General features: G+C 51.1%; 1 protein-coding gene across 4 annotated transcripts in view; it reads left to right on the top strand.

Annotated features, from left to right (window-relative positions):
- Positions 1 to 3,875: 3,875 nt before the first annotated feature.
- Positions 3,876 to 19,088, top strand: part of KANK3 (KN motif and ankyrin repeat domains 3) — a 60,107-nt gene continuing 44,894 nt past the window's right edge. For 3 of the 4 annotated variants that reach the window (XR_014709579.1, XM_084614227.1, XM_084614225.1), the window contains exon 1: positions 3,876 to 3,951. The gene's annotated coding sequence lies outside the window, so the exon portion shown is untranslated. The remainder of the gene's footprint in view (positions 3,952 to 19,088) is intronic. The other variant, XM_084614226.1, reaches the window with a different exon arrangement.

Below are 19,088 nucleotides of genomic sequence, written 5' to 3'. Positions count from 1 at the left end.
TACCTCTTGCAAGCTATTGTTTCAGGCTGTCAGCAGACTCCAGCAGGTATCAATTACACTCAGTTTAGGAAAAAGAACGGGAGTACTTGTGGCACCTTAGAGACTAACAAATTTATTTGAGCATGAGCTTTCGTGAGCTACAGCTCACTTCATCGGATTCAGTGGAAAATACAGTGGGGAGATTTATATACACAGAGAACATGAAACAATGGGTGTTACCATACACACCATAACCAGAGTGATCAGGTAAGGTGAGCTATTACCAGCAGAAGAGCGGGTGGGGGGGACCTTTTGTAGTGGTAATCAAGGTGGGCCATTTCCAGCAGTTGACAAGAAAGGCTTTTCTTTGTATCCATGAGGAGGATTAGAAATATAAAGCTGAGATTCTCATCTCATTGCTTCAGAGTAGCAGCCGTGTTAGTCTGTATTCACAAAAAGAACAGGAGTTCTTGTGGCACCTTAGAGACTAACCAATTTATTTGAGCATGCGCTTTCGTGAGCTACAGCTCACTTCATTGGATGCATAAAGTGGAAAATGCAGTGAGGATGTTTTATACACACAGACCATGAAAAAATGGGTGTTTACCACTTCAAAAGGTTTTCTCTCCTCCCACCCCACTCTCCCGCTGGTAATAGCTTATCTAAAGTGATCACTCTCCCTACAATGTGTATGATAATCAAGGTGGGCCACTTCCAGCACATTGTGTGACTCCAGGAGCTAGAGTCATAGGCATGGGCTAATAGTCTATACTTTAATCAAACCCTGCTACCATGTATCACCCTGGAAGCACAAGACCCAAGAGTGAAACTCCAGCACTGATGAGAATGGGCACTTTCCATTAAAAGAACATCTTTAAATAGGGATGAAAGGGGGCCAAAAGTACAACTGGGTTCAAAAGAGAACTAGGTAAGTTAATGGAGGACCAGTCCATCAATGAACCAGGACTCAATCCCATGGTCTGGGCAACCCTAAACCCTTGACTGCCAGAAGCTGGGAAGGTAAAACAGAGGGGGATCACTCCAGTTTCCCTGTTCTGTGCACTCCTCCTGAATCCGGTACTGGCCTCTTCCAGAGACAGGATACTGGATTAGATGGACCATTGGTCTGACCCAGTATGGCCGTTCTTACATTCATATTTAAAAATTTTATTAAAGTTAATGTTTAAAATCAAATTTACACAAGTTAAGAAGGAAGGTACTGTACATCTGGGGTCAGGCTTGGGTTATGAGGGATTACAAGAGTCCGTTACAAGGTTCACAAGACACATTCATAGTACATAACCAGCATAGACCCAGATTGGGGTGTGGGAGTTTTAAAACGTCAGTGGATAAGTGATCTCAGGTATGCCACCCATTGAATGTATTTAGAGTCCAAGTCGGTGTTGGTGTAGTGAATAAGGACGTGGGTGGGGTGCGTCCCTTGGTTTGTCAGGGAAGGAAGGAAGTGGGTTATTTTCCCTGACTGCCGGTCTCGATTACTCGACCTGGTACTGGCGGGGTCCCGTCATGTGCTCCGTGTATATGTCTCTGGACCACCATGAGCTGTCTCATGAAGCTACACTTGGGCTTTTGCCAGCACAATTATATGGGGTGGGGTGGAAATCCCCTCCATAGCCATGCTGGCACCACTTTTAACTGTAGACAAGGCCTTAGGAAGAATCACTGTGGTGTGTATGCCAACATTTTTATGGCTGATTTAGAACAACGCTTCCTCAGCTCTCGTCCCCTAAAGCCCCTACTCTACTTGCGCTATATTGATGACATCTTCATCATCTGGACCCATGGAAAAGAAGCCCTTGAGGAATTCCACCATGATTTCAACAATTTCCATCCCACCACCAACCTCAGCCTGGTCCAGTCCACACAAGAGATCCACTTCCTGGACACTACAGTGCTAATAAACAATGGTCACATAAACACCACCCTATACCGGAAACCTACTGACCGCTATTCCTACCTGCATGCCTCCAGCTTTCACCCTGACCACACCACACGATCCATCGTCTACAGCCAAGCTCTGCGATACAACCGCATTTGCTCCAACCCCTCAGACAGAGACAAACACCTACAAGATCTCTGTCAAGCTTTCTTACAACTACAATACCCACCTGCAGAAGTAAAGAAACAGATTGATAGAGCCAGAAGAGTTCCCAGAAGTTACCTACTACAGGACAGGCCTAACAAAGAAAATAACAGAACGCCACTAGCCGTCACCTTCAGCCCCCAACTAAAACCCCTCCAACGCATTATTAAGGATCTACAACCTATCCTAAAGGATGACCCAACACTCTCACAAATCTTGGGAGACAGGCCAGTCCTTGCCTACAGACAGCCCCGCAACCTGAAGCAAATACTCACCAACAACCACATACCACACAACAGAACCACTAACCCAGGAACTTATCCTTGCAACAAAGCCCGTTGCCAGCTGTGCCCACATATCTATTCAGGGGACACCATCACAGGGCCTAATAACATCAGCCACACTATCAGAGGCTCGTTCACCTGCACATCCACCAATGTGATATATGCCATCATGTGCCAGCAATGCCCCTCTGCCATGTACATTGGTCAAACTGGACAGTCTCTACGTAAAAGAATAAATGGACACAAATCAGATGTCAAGAATTATAACATTCATAAACCAGTCGGAGAACACTTCAATCTCTCTGGTCACGCGATCACAGACATGAAGGTCGCTATCTTAAAACAAAAAAACTTCAAATCCAGACTCCAGCGAGAAACTGCTGAATTGGAATTCATTTGCAAATTGGATACTATTAATTTAGGCTTAAATAGAGACTTGGAGTGGCTAAGTCATTATGCAAGGTAGCCTGTTTCCTCTTGTTTTTTCCTACCCCCCCCCCCCAGATGTTCTGGTTTAACTTGGATTTTAACTTGAAGAGTGGTCAGTTTGGATGAGCTATTACCAGCAGGAGAGTGAGTTTGTGTGTGTATGGGGGTGGGGGGGATGTGAGAACCTGGATTTATGCAGGAAATAGCCCAGCTTGATTGTCATGCACATTGTGTAAAGAGTTGTCACTTTGGATGGGCTATCACCAGCAGGAGAGTGAATTTGTGTGGGGGGGTGGAGGGTGAGAAAACCTGGATTTGTGCTGGAAATCACTTTAGATAAGCTATTACCAGCAGGACAGTGGGGTGGGAATAGGTATTGTTTCATATTCTCTGTGTATATATAAAGCCTGCCGCAGTTTCCACGATATGCATCTGAGGAAGTGAGCTGTAGCTCAGGAAAGCTTATGCTCTAATAAATTGGTTAGTCTCTAAGGTGCCACAAGTCCTCCTTTTCTTTTTGCGAATACAGACTAACACGGCTGTTACTCTGAAACCTGTGGTGTGTCCTGCAGCCTGCTGTGTCCCTGCAGCACCTGGAGCAATGGGGGCCTGATCTCACTTGGGGTCCCCTAGGTGTCACCCTAATGCAAATAACAATGAACAGGCGCTGCAAAGTCCCTGCGCCCAGAGCTGACACTCCAGAGGCCCATCGCTGGCTGTCTGGGCAAGGCCAGCCTGGTTCGTACAGCGCCTAGCACAGGCGGGCCCCGGCCCCCCGCCGGGCGCTGCTGTAATGCAAACAAAGACCTAATCCCCCGCTGACAAGCCGGGCGGCGGGGAGGCTGCAGCCAGGCAGCGCCGTGGGCGAGCTCCGCGGTAGCTTGCGCGGCTCCCCAGCTTTGCAGGGGTCGCGGGGGCGGCGGCGCCGGCTGCGGGGCAATGCCCAGCGCCCTCCCCCAGCGCCGCTCGGACCCCGGCTCCGCGCCCGGCCCGGCCCGGCGCATTCCTGGCAGGCGGCGCCCCCGGGCGGTCCCACCCCTGGCGCGCAATTGGCCAGATGTGAGCGGAGGGAGCGGCGGGGCCGGCCGAGCCGCAGCCAGTGTCGCGGGGCGCTGCGCGGGGCGCGCCGGGCCGGACGGGCGGCGGCAGCGGCAGGTCAGGAGGGATTTTCTGGGCGGCGCGGAGAGCCGGGGCTCGGGGCAGCTCGCGGCGCGGGGTTCGCGGGGAGCGGGCAGGCCGGGGCCCCGGGCTGCTGGGCGCGGCGAGGCGAGGCGAGGCGGGCGCGGCTCTGGCAGCCGGCGAGCCCCGCGCCGAGCCCAGCCCCGCTTGCACAGGTGCAGCGGGGGCCGGGGACCCGCCGGTGCCTGACTTCGGGGACCGGTCCTGAGGCTGAGCAGGGCCAGGCGCCCCGAGGCGCTGGCCGCTCTGGAGCCGCTGGGCTCCGCTCCCAGCCGGCCCCTGGCGGAGCCCCACGTGGGTCCGTGTCTGAGGTGTGGACGGGCCCCGGGGGGCTGGGAGCCGGGCCCCGGGGGGCTGGGAGCCGGGCCCCGGGGGGCTGGGAGCCGGGCCCCGGGGGGCTGGGAGCCGGGCCCCTGGCTCCGCGCTCAGACATCGGGGGCTCCGGGCTGCCCGCTCAATGGCCCCCGCTTGGAGCCTCCCTGACTAGCTTAGAAGCCGCCAAGGGGCTTTCCCGGGGGCTGCTTTGGTGAGCGCTGCGGCGGGGGCGCTGGAGCAGAGCCCTGGCTCCATCCCCAAACCCCAGCTCCTGAGAGGAGCCCAGGGCCGGAGGTTTCTCCTCAGGGGCGCTGGGACAATTTTTATAGCGGGGTGCTGAGAGCCACTGAACCAAACTAAACTCTGTATATAATGGAAATGGCTTCAAGCCAGGGGATGCTGCGGCACCCCCCACACCCCTAATTCCAGCGCCTAGTTTCCTCCTTCCTTGCCTTTGCTTTGAATGGCTCGGTAATGCTAGCCACAGACCGGGGGTAGTCCCCAAAGAGCAGTCAGCTCTGCTCATGGGGAGCTCCCATCCCTGGCCATGGCTGTGTGGAGCGGGGCAGAGATGAGATCCTGTCTCACACCCAGTTCATAGGGTAGCTCGTTTATGTCCATGGGGCCTTCACACCACAGCGGTGGGCACTTTTGAAAGGCAGGGAGGAGGAAAGACAGGCAGATAGGTTCTGTCCAGGTTTCACGTGACTGACGTTCCTACGGTACCTTGTACAGAAGTGCCTCGCTGTGTCCAGATTAGCCACTCCATACATGAAGTACGGATGTCAATGAAATACTATCTTAGGCACCATATTTATCTATGGTTCATATAGAAATGCCCTCCCTGCCCTGGGCCAGTGGCTCTGTTAGATGCCTATTGGAATCTTGCCAGAAGGACCCTGTCAGTTGGAGCTCACTCTGGGGTTTGGCAGCTCTGAGTGGTTTTGCAGAGAAAGGTGGAAAGCAAGTTGAAGCTAGACAAAGTCAAAGTGGAAATAAACTGTACATTTTTAATGGGGAGAGTACTTAACCACTGGAACAATTTACCAGGGGTTGTGGTGGATTCTCCATCAATGACCGTTTTTAGATCAAGACTGGACGTTATTCGAAAAGCTCGGTATTAGGAATTATTTTGGGGAAGTTCTGTGGCCTGCGCTATACACACAGCCAGGCTAGATGATCAGTCATCTCTTCAGGGCTTAGGATCTATGAATCTATAAGTGTGGGAATTTGGCAAGGAGCGACTTGATCCCCAGCTTCCTATAACTGCCTAGGTTCCTGCAGCTACAGTCTGAACCTTCTGCTGCTCTGTCCTTTCTTGTCTGTCTGATGCAAACGATACCAGAAAAATGGATTATTTGCAAAGGCTGATGATTTTGTGTCCACTGTTATTAAGCAGTAATAAAAGGAACAAAGTGGAAAGACGGTGAGGGTAAGAATCTGTTCTTCTCCAGTTTTCTGGAAGACCATTTAAAAAGACTACAATGACACGGCCCTAGTGTAAGGGAATGTCCACTGGAAAATACCCACCCCAGGAAGGGGGAGATCTTCCCATACTGAACCCAAATGCAAGGCTTGTTAGGTTAGACTTGTGGGGCCATATCCTCCAATGGTGTAACTCACTGTTGCTCTATTGAAGCTAAAGGAGCAATGCTGATTTACACTGTAAATCTGGCCGCTGTGTTTAAGGAAACATATGTAGATTCCAAGAGGCAGAGGAATGGAACAGGCCAGACCCACTTTAAGAGTGAACCCTTTTAGATCCCACAAGGTATCTGAGTTGCAACCAAATTGCTCTGCTTTTCTGTATTGATTTTATCCTCTACAGAGGAGAGAGTTGTTATGGGCTGAATGGCCTCAGCTGTTATGGCTGAACCTGAATTCTGCAGGGTGGACAGGCCGCCATTTCCCCTGTACTAAAGCTCCAATCCTGTTGATTACCTTGTCCCGCCATGAAGGGCCTCTATGTCCCACTGAACCACCTCAGATTCACTTTCCCAGGATAATTGCTCTCCCTGGAGACACGCCAGCTGCCATAAGTGCATACACCTGCCATCGACGCCGTTATTAGTCAGAACGCACACAGCACTGGAGTTCTCAAGGCATTGTACGGACGGCTGCACGAGAGGTACCTGTGAGGTTCCCTACACGAGGTCTCAGATATTGCAGTGGTGCGGCCCATGTCGGTGGCTGCACAGTTCATTGGGCTAAGCCCTTCGTGCCTAATGAGGATACAGGTGGGGAGGGTGCACATCATAGCAAAGGAGAGATTCTCTCACAAAGGCAGGAGAGGTTAGCTAAGGTCCTCCCAGAGCTTTGGGAATGTGCTCAGTAATAGGAAGAGAGAACAAGGGCTTTTATTGTTGCCTGCAGTAGGTTTATTGCTGAAGCACAAACATGTTGTCTCGGACTGTGAAACAGCAGTTAATTTGCCCCACCCTTTCATAAGAATCCTAGGCCAACCACAGTATCAATTCATAACCACTGGGCCTGATTCTTTACCCCTTGCCCCCATTTGACACAGGTTGGACTCCATTGTTCTCAACGAGGCTGCTCCTGATTCTCCCCAGGGTTAGTGAGTTCTGACTCAAGCCTGGTTGTATGAAGTATAATTTAGCAGCAGGGCCATTCAGGGCTGCTGGCAATGCGTGGCTGTGGGGTTTGCTGGCACACTCTTTCTAGTGTCTGATGAAAACCTGCTTGCTGGAAAGCTGCAGCCTAGGAACCTGTTTGAACTTGTACAGTTGTTCCTGGTGGTAGAGTTAAATTATTGGGTATTAAACACAGTTGTAAAGTCTGATGAACGTTCATCCCCAAGGGAAAGAAAAAGGAAAATGAAAACATGGCTGGCAGTTTAGAGTTTATACTGTGCATACAGGCATACAGACACTCCATGTGCCTGGAGACAGAAACACGCACATGTGTCAACCCAGCTTGGGTATGCAAACGTACCTGCATGCGTTCAAAGGAAGTGTGTGCATGTGCAAACGTATATGTGAACCCACGTAGTGATAACTGCAAGCACACCTTTAGACACGTGCCCCGCTGAACCGAGGCATTCTCAGATGAATACAAATACACATACATGTGCCCAGCCCACACATATACAAACGTGCAGGTTTTCACAGATTGTGTGCGCACATTCTGACTCAGGTAATGTAAATCACCAGTCATCCCGGCTGACAGTGTGCGTTTACTCTTTGTAAAATGTAACCATTTCATCTACAGACACTTTACTCCTGACTCTCCCACTGATCTCACGTAGCCTGGGTCACCTGCTGCAAGCCCGTTCATTTGTCTCCCGTCGGTGGGAGATGCTCACTGTGCTTTTGCTGTTGGATTGATTCAGGTTCAAGCCATTGTCTGTTTCGTTATATGTAGATTCCAGGAATTGACAGGAGCCTGCAGAGAGGGGGATGGATGGATGTCCCGTTTTACTGGACCATGTGCATACATAAAACTAAATAACTAGAAATGTTGGGCCAGATCCAAGCTGGTGTAAATCAGCATGCCACTTACACCAGCTGAAGATCTGGCCCAGGTGACACAAGCTCAGGATGGTCCAACCATCCCTTTGCAGCAGAGCCTTTTTTGCAGCAGTGTAAACAGGCCCACTGTCCTGCAGAAGGAAGAGGGTTAGATTGTGATGATGAGAACTCCATAAATCATTATTTCACCCCTGGAATTAGACGACTGAGGGTATTCAAGCTTGCCTCCTTCCCTCCAGTCCTGACTTCAGTGAGTCAGACCAGCTACACCCCTTCCAATGTGGCTCTGGCTCCTGAATGCACTTTGGAATAGTTGAGAACCTTAACAAACATGCCTGGGATGTATATCCCTGGGTTGTCTTGGAGACGACATGTGGGCCTCTGAGACCACTCTTACCTTCCTGCTGTCAGTCAGACAAAGCAGGGAGCATTCCCCTGCAGACTGGTATGTGGTGTGTCAGGCTCACTGGTGGGTCCTGGAGAAGAGGTGAGAAGTGAGGTGCATGGAGAAGGCCATGTGTGGAACCAGCCTCTAAGATGGAACAAGAAACTACTGACAAATGAGCCTGTAACTTCAGCACCAGGTCCAATGCTACCACAGCTGACAAGGCAATTGCTCAGGGAGGCGTTCGGGTCAGAGGTCTGGGCATGACGGAAGGACCTCTCTGCTGCGCACTCAGCATGGTTACTGCTCTCCAGTGGAGTACAATGAATTCTATGGTGAGGGACACACAGGATGTTTCCAGATTACATCATGGGCCTCCAGGTCTGGGGAGTGCACTTTTAAGCCCCAACTAATTGCTGGTGTAAACGACCTTTACACACTTGGGCCCAGTGTTTCCAAGAGTGGCCACTGCTTTGGGGAGCCTAACCATGGAACTGTGCAGACACGAGTCAGAGAGCTTCTGGAGAGTGGCTTGATTCGCAGAGTGCACTGTAAGAGGTCCAGCGGGATGCATGTTTACAGCCAATGGAAGGGGAAGATGATGGCAGGAGAACACGAGGGAGGAAACAATTGTCTTGTGTGGAGGATGTGGTATCCTGGGAGCATCAAAAGGACCATTCATCTCCAAGATTCACAGAGGATAGTACGGGGCTGGCTCACCTGGCTGGGGCCTGGCACTCCCAGCCTTGAGCTGGCAGCTCTTGGTGAGGATTTCTGCCTGCTCACTGGAGAGGAAGCAGCCTGCTTGCTCAGTGGTTAACTCTGGAACAGCCTCAGTGCTGGATCTTCAGAGCTTATCTCCATGACCCAGCTCAAGGGGAAATGTGCTTTGCAAAGATAAATCAGCCTGGGGCTGCTCTGGGCACTGTCCCCCTCACGCTCTTGATGACCTCAATGATTTGGCAGAGAGCGAGGATCAGCTGGAGCCCACTTCTCGGTCTCTTATCCCACTCGAAATCACCTAGAGAAGCATTCCCGGGTTCCCAGGAGCAGACTGTGCTGCCGCTGGGAGGAGCAAACATCAGAGTGACCTCTCTGGAAAGTGGCTTAAAGGAATTTGAAGCTTTTACAAAAGCCATATAACCCCACACCCCATCTGACAACACACTCCAGACTCCCCCCAAAACACACGGAGCCCACCCAGACCTGCTGCAGCCTGGAAAGCCAGATTATTCAGAGTTAAGTTTCCATCTATCACAATGTGCTGAAACATGAGACCGCCTCCTCTTCTCCCACCTGCCAGAGAACCTGCCACTCCATCCCTCAGACAGAGCCCCTGGCATGGCTCCTGTCCCATTGGAGTGGGACAGCCTTGGACCAAGGATGCCTGCTGATCCTGTTGAGCAGGACTGAGTGCTGCTCAGTTTTAAACCCATCCCTGGACCAGGAGTATAACACTGAGCTCGTGCCTTCTCCTTTCCCTCCCACTCACCAGCCCTAGCACGGCTTTATCTCACCTGGTCCTGTGTCAAGCTGGTACCTACAGTTCTCTTCATCCCACTTGCCCAGCCCTGTGCTAAGCTGGGATCTACAGCTCCCATCCCACTGGACATTCTGTACGAGGTCTGTGCTGTCCCCCTGCCATGGCAGCCTCTTTCCGGTGGGCCCATGAGCTCGGAGCCTTCCTGCCGTTTAAGGATTCTGCCACTGAGCCTTGGGACGGCTGGTGACAGAGCCGTGGCCCTGCAGGACTCTCTGCTGAAATACGGGGTGTTTCAGCTCTCCCTACCGCACTCCTGGCCCTCCTTCGCAGAAGTGATTTCGGTTTAATCCTGCAGCTGGTGTGAGGCCCCCCCCCTTCAAACGCTTTGTGCTGGCTCACGAACCTTCTGTTTGGACTTACGTTCCACTGTCTATCTGAACTGTGTGTTCTTTAATGCAACTGTGGTGTTGTTGGATGGAATCCTGAATGGTGTGATGCGATCAGAGTTGTTATCTGGTTGTTATGTAGCAAGAGCAAAGTGTGTGTGTGTGTGCACACGTACATACCATTGACCCCTGCTGGGCTTGGACATACACTGGGCTAGCTTACCAAGAGGATACATACAGGCTCTCATGCTGCTCTCAGCTGGTGTCTCCTGTCTGCATGTGTTTAATGCACAGTGAGATCTAGGTGCTAGTGGAGATTGTCCTGTGGCACGTGATGGAGAGCAGAGAACCCTGCATTCTACTCCCTAGGCTGCCTGGGTGCAGCTTAGCTTGCAGCCTTGGTGTATGCATGCTTGCAGGCAGCCACAGTGATTCTGTCTCACTTACTGAAGGAGGGAGAGGGATGCTTGGAAACCTAGAGAGAGAAACGATGGACAAGCAGGCAGAAGGAGAAGGATGAGAGGCTGAAAGAGAAGGCAAAAAGCCATCAGCCACGGACCCAGCAGCCCAGCCAAGGGCATGGTCACTATTATGTATTATTTATTTGCACTATGCTGGAGTCTCGAGATTCCAGCTGAACTCAAGGACCTTCTTGTGCTAAGCCCTGTACACACACAGTGAGAGAGAGCACCTGCCCTGGTGTGTTTATAGTCCAACTAGAGACTACCCAGCAGAGTCGAATGGAACCAGTCCCAGTATGGCTGATCCCAAATGTTCAAGAACCAGGAGTCAGGCCCTCAAATATGAGAGTGGCTTTGACATCATGAGATTTTTAAAGATTTTTTTTTCTTTTTAGCTTTCTGAGCTTTTAGGTTGCACTGTCTAGGGTCACATGTCCAACTTTACTCCACAGCCAGGAGGGCTAGAAATGTTTTTCATAAATATAAGCTGAGCTTTGCCTGTATTCACCTGGCTCCAGGAGCTGGGGCTTTGCCCCAATATCATGGCACTCGTGATAAAATTGTGAGAGTTGGCAGCACTGCAGTCTGTTTCTGCTAGACAGAAGGTGTGGTGGGGCCAATGTTCCAGGGCCTTGGCCCTCAGCTGACAACAGTAAATCTTCTCAGTCAGGGTTTTGAACAGAGACTCTGAGAACAGCTTCCTTCAGCCTGGCGCCTACCTGATCTTAGTCAAAAAAGGACAGTGGGTGGCTTTGTGCAGCCAAGGTTTGGACCTGGCAAGAAACCAATACAAACCAGTAGGCAGGAGGCAGGCAGGGTGTCAGTTCACACAGTTTCTATGAATGATCCCTGGTTAGGTCTTCATTCTGCTCCAGGAGTTAAGGCTTTTACTGCCATCCCCTGGATGGGCCCGGTACATCTCACCACACATGGTTATGAGTAATGGCCGGTCTTTTCCTTGCAACCCCAACGTGGGAGCCAGCTCCATCTTGGATAGCAACATGGCTGCATTTCAGGGTAGGCTCAGTCCTTCATGTACGGTAACAGGCAATCAGGTGACGTTCTAAGTGCTTTGGGATCCTTGAGGATAAGACACTGTCAGGGCAGCGAGCAAGAGACCAGGCAAGGCAGATGCTGAGGGAGCTGGAGTGGAGGAGAAGGTCTCATTGAGGTCAGTGCCTTTCACATGTAGCTTGATTCTGCAGCTGTGCATGTGGCCACAAGATTCTCCTTATCTTCAAGTGTCTGCAGTAAAGCCACTCGCTGCCCTGTCAATTCCCACAAATGCTCTCGCCTCCTCTCCACCCTGTGCTCTTCTCCTGGGATGCTCTCCTCCTTCCCCCTTAGAAGATCTGCACATGGGCAAAGGGCCTGCAAGGTCTCCTAGAGCATGGCTCCACATTTATTTCTGTCCCTTGGGCAAGGGCTGCTCCCCTGTCCCCTCAGCTGGACACAGGACCTCTCCAGCTGCAGACCTGCCATGGGCTGAGGAGGAGAGTTCTCTGTTCCTGCCACAGCTGCGGAAGGTTCCTGTGAGGCTGTACAAATCCGGGGGGGGGGGGGGGGGGTGCCATATAAAAGTGGGAGCCTGCTGCATAACTTAGGTGCAGTGTGCTGCAAAGGATTTGGGACCTCACTTGTGGCCATTAAAAACACAGCAAGGAACATTCAGAGAAATAAAGACAGAGAACCGGGCCTGGTCTGTCCACAGTGCTTTGTGCCAGTGTCACTAGACTGACTTGGAATCAGGCCCCAGGAGCCCCCAGATTCCTCCACACACCTGCTGCTTACCAGGCGAGAAATGCAGAGTCTGTGTCCAGGCTCTGTTCCACTTGCACATTCCCCAGTCTTGGCTCCCTGGACATTTCCTGCCATTGTACGTGGTTTGGGAATGTGACTCACGGTGGACGTGTTTATGGGAGCTGGGCTGCATTGAATTCTCCGCTGCCTGGCCCGGGAGGGTTTGCAGCGATGCCGTATGGAGCTGGCCCTGCTTCCTGAGCTCTGCACAGACGGCCACAGAGTGTTTTCATTTTTATAGCCAAGGCCAACTGCTCAAGAACAGTCCAGCCCTTTGAACTAAGGGGGGGACGGACTGGAAAATCAGGGGGAGGTCCATGAACTGTCCCCACAAAGGCCAGAGAAGGGCAGCACAGTCCCAGAGCTAGTGACTGCTTGGGCAGCTGATGAGCCCTGTCATTCCCCATCTAAACATCCAAAATGAGGAGAAAGAGCCGAGCAAAGCACATGCTTGTGTCTGGGGGAGCCGGGGGCTCCGTTTCCACCCCTGCATTTAAAAATAACAGCACAGCTTCCTCTCTAGCAGGGTCCATGGGAAGTGCCAAAGAAGGGCTTGGAGGTGACTTAGTGCTGTTGTGTGAGAAACCCCGGAGCAGCAGGAAACTGGAGAACAGACCTGCCCAGCATTCATGGTGATTTCTAGAGAGGAGACGTGCTGAGAGCTAAGGCCAGGAAACTCTTCCAAACCAGGGGTGTTTGTTCAGATGCAGCAGGGGTGGTGGGAAGGGCCAGTGTGTGTGCGCTGAAAGATGAAGGGCCAGATTTTCAAATTCTCATCTCTTGTGTAGGCACCTGAAGACCTGGATGCTAAGCCTTGGAAAGCGTAGCCTAGAACTCTTCCCAGGTGAGAAGGAAGTCTCTGAAATGAGCGAGCCCCTTATATCCCCCCATGCCGATTGAGGCACGGTTCGGTGGCATCCCCTTCCAGTCTATTGTGATGGTGAGAGGCGCTGGTGAGCATGCAGCGACCTCTGTGCTAAGGAATGACCCGGCGAGGCCTCTCAGCAGGGCACTGGTTCTCCTCTTGCTTCTGCTGGGCTAAATGGGGAGTAACTCTGCTGAAGTCAGTTGTGTTCCCCAGTGGGAGTGAGGGACTGAGCCACCTGAGTTACACAAAGAATGTGTATGGGGGTGGGGGGGGGATGTGAGAAAACCTGGATTTGTGCAGGAAATAGCCCAACTTGATTGTCATGCACATTGTGTAAAGAGTTGTCACTTTGGATGGGCTATCACCAGCAGGAGAGTGAATTTGTGTGGGGGGGTGGAGGGTGAGAAAACCTGGATTTGTGCTGGAAATGGCCCACCTGATGATCACTTTAGATAAGCTATTACCAGCAGGACAGTGGGGTGGGAGGAGGTATTGGTTCATATTCAATGTGTATATATAAAGTCTGCTGCAGTTTCCACGATATGCATCTGAGGAAGTGAGCTGTAGCTCACGAAAGCTTATGCTCTAATAAATTGGTTAGTCTCTAAGGTGCCACAAGTACTCCTTTTCTTTTTGCGAATACAGACTAACACGGCTGTTACTCTGAAACAAAGAATGAGTCACTGGGCTGGCACTCAGGAGACATGGGTTCTAATCCTGGCTCTGCCATTGGCCTTGGGCTTGACCCTGGTGCACTCACTGGCTCTGCTGCCCATCCTGCTGTGTAAACTAGACTGGTCACTGGGGCAGGGATTGTACCATGCAGTGGGGACTGGCTGCTACTGAAACAGAGCTCGAGGATAATAAGGGGAGGTGCCGGGCTGGGCGCGGTCACCCCTCCTCAGAAAAGGCAGCTGCACGGTGGAGAGGGACTTCGCCAGAGCTACTGTCCTGGTTCCATTTTCTTGGCCGTGCTGGTTAATGTTTCACTGGGGCAGCCGATGCCACGTGTCTGACACATGGATCACTGCTCTCCCTGGGGAGGAATCACTCTTTGCAGACAGGCTTGATTGGATTCAGGACTGGAGAGGATGGGGGTCTCTGCCCCAGGTACCGTGCCCACCTGCTGAAATGGCTGGTAGAGGGGCGAGGATCCTGCCTCAGTGACATCTGGCCCCCTTTGGTTTCAGCTCTGTGCACTCTTACTCTGGATTGTTCCTGAATGTGTCATCCAGTCAAAGAAAGGAGCAAACTAAAGAACGGTGGGCCTGGGTTAACACTGCTGCCTCTACAGTGTGATGTGGCTATTGCAGATCATAGAATCATAGACTATCAGGGTTGGAAGGGACCTCAGGAGGTCATCTAGTCCAAGCCCTTGCTCAAAGCAGGACCAATCCCCAACTAAATCATCCCAGCCAGGGCTTTGTAAAGCCTGACCTTAAAAACTTCTAAGGAAGGAGATTCCACCATCTCCCTAGGTAACACATTGCAGTGTTTCACTACTCTCTTAGTGAAAAAGTTTTTCCTAATATCCAACCTAAACCTCCCCCACTGCAACTTGAGACCATTACTCCTTGTTCTGTCATCAGTTACGACTGAGAACAGTCTAGATCCATCCTCTTTGGAACCCCCTTTCACGTAGTTGTAAGCAGCTATCAAATCCCTCCTCATTCTTCTCTTCTGCAGACTAAACAATCCCAGTTCCCTCAGCCTCTCTTCAAAAGTCATGTGTTCCAGTCCCCTAATCATTTTTGTTGCCCTCCTCTGCACTCTTTCCAATTTTTCCACATCCTTCCTGTAGTGTGGGGCCCAAAACTGGACACAGTACTCCAGATGAGGCCTCACCAATGTCGAATAGAGGGGAACGATCACCTCCCTCGATCTGCTGGCAATGCCCCTACTTATACATCCCAAAATGCCATTGGCCTTCTTGGCAACAAGGGGACACTGTTGACTCATATCCAGCTTCTCGTCCACTGTCACCCCTAGGTCCTTTTCCGCAGAACAGCTGCCTAGCCATTCGGTCCCTAGTCTGTAGCGGTGCATTGGGTTCTTCTGTCCTAAGTGCAGGACCCTGCACTTGTCCTTTTTGAATCTCATCAGATTTCTTTTGGCCCAATCCTCCAATTTGTCTAGGTCCCTCTGTATCCTGTCCCTGCTCTCCAGCGTATCTACCACTCCTCCTAGTTTAGTATCATCCGCAAATTTGCTAAGAGTGCAATCCACACCATCCTCCAGATCATTTATGAAGATATTGAACAAAACCGGCCCCAGGACTGACCCTTGGGGCACTCCACTTGATACTGGCTGTCAACTAGACATGGAGCCATTGATCACTACCCGCTGAGCCCGACAATCTAGCCAACTTTCTACCCATCTTCTCATCCATTCATCCTGCCCATACTTCTTTAACTTGCTGGCAAGAATATTGTGGGATACCGTGTCAAAAGCTTTGCTAAAGTCAAGGAACAACACATCCACTGCTTTCCCCTCAACCACAGAGCCAGTTATCTCGTCATAGAAGGCAATTAGATTAGTCAAGCATGACTTGCCCTTGGTGAATCCATGCTGACTGTTCCTGATTACTTTCCTCTCGTGTAAGTGCTTCAGGATTGATTCCTTGAGGACCTGCTCCATGATTTTTCCAGGGACTGAGGTGAGGCTGACTGGCCTGTAGTTCCCAGGATCCTCCTCCTTCCCTTTTTTAAAGATGGGCACTACGTTAGCCTTTTTCCAGTCGTCCGGGACTTCCCCCGATCGTCAGGAGTTTTCAAAGATAATGGCCAATGGCTCTGCAATCACAGCCGCCAATTCCTTTAGCACTCTCGGATGCAGTGCATCCGGCCCCATGGACTTGTGCTCGTCCAGCTTTTCTAAATAGTCCCGAACCACTTCTTTCTCCACAGAGGGCTGGTCACCTCCTCCCCATGCTGTGCTGCCCAGTGCAGTAGTTTGGGAGCTGACCTTGTTCATGAAGACAGAGGCAAAAAAAGCATTGAGTACATTAGCTTTTTCCACATCCTGTGTCACTAGGTTGCCTCCCTCATTCAGTAAGGGGCCTACACTTTCCTTGTCTTTCTTCTTGTTGCCAACATACCTGAAGAAACCCTTCTTGTTACTCTTAACATCTCTTGCTAGCTGCAACTCCAGGTGCGATTTGGCCTTCCTGTATCCCCCAGAACTATGGGGAGGTGATGCTGCCCAGTGGGTAGATCACTGATTGAGACTTGCGAGACCTGAAATTCTGTTTGCAGCTTTGCCACTCTAAATGACCTGCTAAATGACACTGGGCAAGTGACTTCACCACTTTGTGCCTCAGTTTCCCCATCTGTTACAAACTGACTTGTTTGTAAATTGCTTTGAGATTCTCTGATGAAAAGAGCAAGGTTTTATGATTAGATATACCTAGCTTCCTAGCACATTAGCAGCCACTAAGACCATTCTCACTATCTCCATTTTAAATAGATCTAATCAACTGGTGAAAACCCCTAATGCAAACAGGCTTAAACCAGCTAAACCCTCAGTTCAATTGGTTTAGCTTCATTCAGTAATTTACCCATGCAAGCCAAAGCAATTTAAGAAAGGGTTAAACCTGTCCAAGTGCATCTACATGAGGAGCATGCACTGGTTTAACTAGATTAGTTTTAAAAGATGTAGTTTAACCTTTGCAACTTTTCTACTATAGACAAGCCCTTAGTGACCTAACCAAGAATAGTAACCAGTGTGAGGCCTAAAAAATATGCTTTAGTTCAGTGGTTTTCAGCCTGTGGTCCATGGACCTCTGGGGGGCCAGAAGCTAAGGGCATCGCTACACTTGCAGATGTAGAGCACTTTGAGCTAAACCAGCCTTCGTAGAGCACGCTGACAGCTTCAAGCGCACTGGCGTGGCCACAGTTGTGGCACTTGCAGTGGCATTGGGAGCAGTGCATTATGGGCAGCTATCTCAGCATGCAAGTGGCTGCAACGTGCTTTTCAAATGGAGGGGGTGGAGTGTGACAGGGAGTGTGTTGTGTGTATGTGGGGGGAGAGAGAGTGGGTTTTTGGGGGGCTGAGAGCATGTCAGCATGCTGTCTTGTAAGTTCAGACAGCAGCAGACCCTCCACCCTGCCTCCCTCTCTCTCATGCAGCATTCCACAGTAATGGTTGCTTTGTCCCGGAGCAGATAAGCAGCCAGCTGTCAGAAACAGAGCTTTCAACGGGCATTTCCGCGTTCCTACAGCCGATTCCAAAGAATGATAAGAGTGGCTTGACTTGACTTAAGGGGATTATGGGATGTTTCCGGAAGCTGATCAGGGCGCAGTAATGCAACACCTCGTTCACACTGGCGCCACAGCACTCCAGGGGGGGCGCAGCAAACGTTATTCCACTCTCCAGGTGAAGACCAGCAGCCTTGTAGCCGTGGAGTCAGAACACTCTACGTGCCTTGCCAGTGTGAACGGGTCGTGAGCTAGGGTGCCCGGGGCTCCTTTATTGCACTGTAACTCGCAAGTGTAGCCAAGCCCAAAGTCTAAGATTTCCAAAGGGGTCACACCTCCATTCGAAAATTTTTAGGGGTCCGCAAATGAAAAAAGGTTGGAAACCACTGGGGTAGTTCAAAAGGGTCTTATCTGGGGGAAGTTCTCTGGTCCAGGTTATGCAGGAGGTCAGACCAGATAATCACAATGGTCCCTTCTCGCTTTATTGTCTATGAAAGTGGCTGAGATGCTGAACTGCTCTTCAGCAAGAGAAATATTGGAGAGACGTTTGGCCAACGAGGTAAGTAATGAGGACCTGGTAAGAGAGAGAGAAAGCACAGAACATCCAGAGAATGATAACTCATTCAAATCCATCTTGATTGTCTGATCCAGAAGATGTGTATCCCAGAACAATGAGGGAATGCGCTAAGAAATGTGGTACTGTACCACTGACGACTGAAAAGTCATGGAATACCACGGAGCTACCAGGAGACTGGAAAAAGCAAACGTGGTTCTGATTTTCAAAAGAAGTCAGATGAGTGATCCTGGTTCTGAGGTCTTGGGAATTTTCTGTAACATTTTCATGAATCCTATGCGTGCCTCAGTTTCCACTATATGCTGTACTGTTATCCAGTGGGTGGGACAGAACTGCTTGTTCTCGGGGCAGGCTAAGAGACATAGGTATGAATGTCGCCCAACTTCTCTGAGCCTGGATGGGTCATTGGAAAAAGACTGGCTGAGGCCAACCCCATATCAGTGGAAAATCTCTGAAGACAATGACAAAGCCAGTCACCAGGACACTGACACCAAGCAATCATGGGGGAGGGGGATCTCCCCACCTCTCATCAGGGAAGCTTGAGAACAAAGGACTGGGAGGGGTGAGGTGGGGGCATCAGAGCTGGCTGCTGGAAGTAGTCAGGGCTCTCAACTGACAGACAGACAGACAGAGTTTGAACAGTGGGGTTCACTGCAGCTTGGCTGGGCTCTGGGCTGACCGGGATGGTCTCTGTTTGGACCTTCACTTCTCTGCTAAGCTAAGGACTCACCGTGCAGCCTTCCAGGTAATGAAAAATCCCGACTGTTTTGACAGCGCTGTGTGTGCGTCACTGCGAATGCTTGGTGAGGTGCAGTAATGCCTGCAGAGTGCACACATCTTACCCGGTCTCAGCTGGACTCGCTGAACAGAGCTCAGGGGGTGACGCAGGAGGGCTGAAGTCCCACAGGTCCAGTCTCAGGAGGGGGTGGCGTGGCTCACTCTGGAGGAAGAGTGACGCCCCTGGGGGTCTGCCACACTGAAGGGTTCCTCCTAGAGACTGTTCCAAAGCTGGGGTCGTAGCCCCAATCCTGTGGATGTGTGACACAGGCCATGATCTTCCAGTCAATTTAACTTCTCCCCAGGGTTGATCGACACATAACAGTGGTATCAGTTTACACCAGCTGGAGTAAACACAACAAGGCTGCCCTCACCGTGTC

This window comes from Lepidochelys olivacea (genome assembly GCF_965140295.1).
Source record: "Lepidochelys olivacea isolate rLepOli2 genome assembly, chromosome: 25".
NCBI lineage: Eukaryota > Metazoa > Chordata > Testudines > Cheloniidae > Lepidochelys > Lepidochelys olivacea.
The sequence above is the reverse complement of the archived record's forward strand: the minus strand, read 5'-3'. Positions and strand labels throughout refer to the sequence as shown.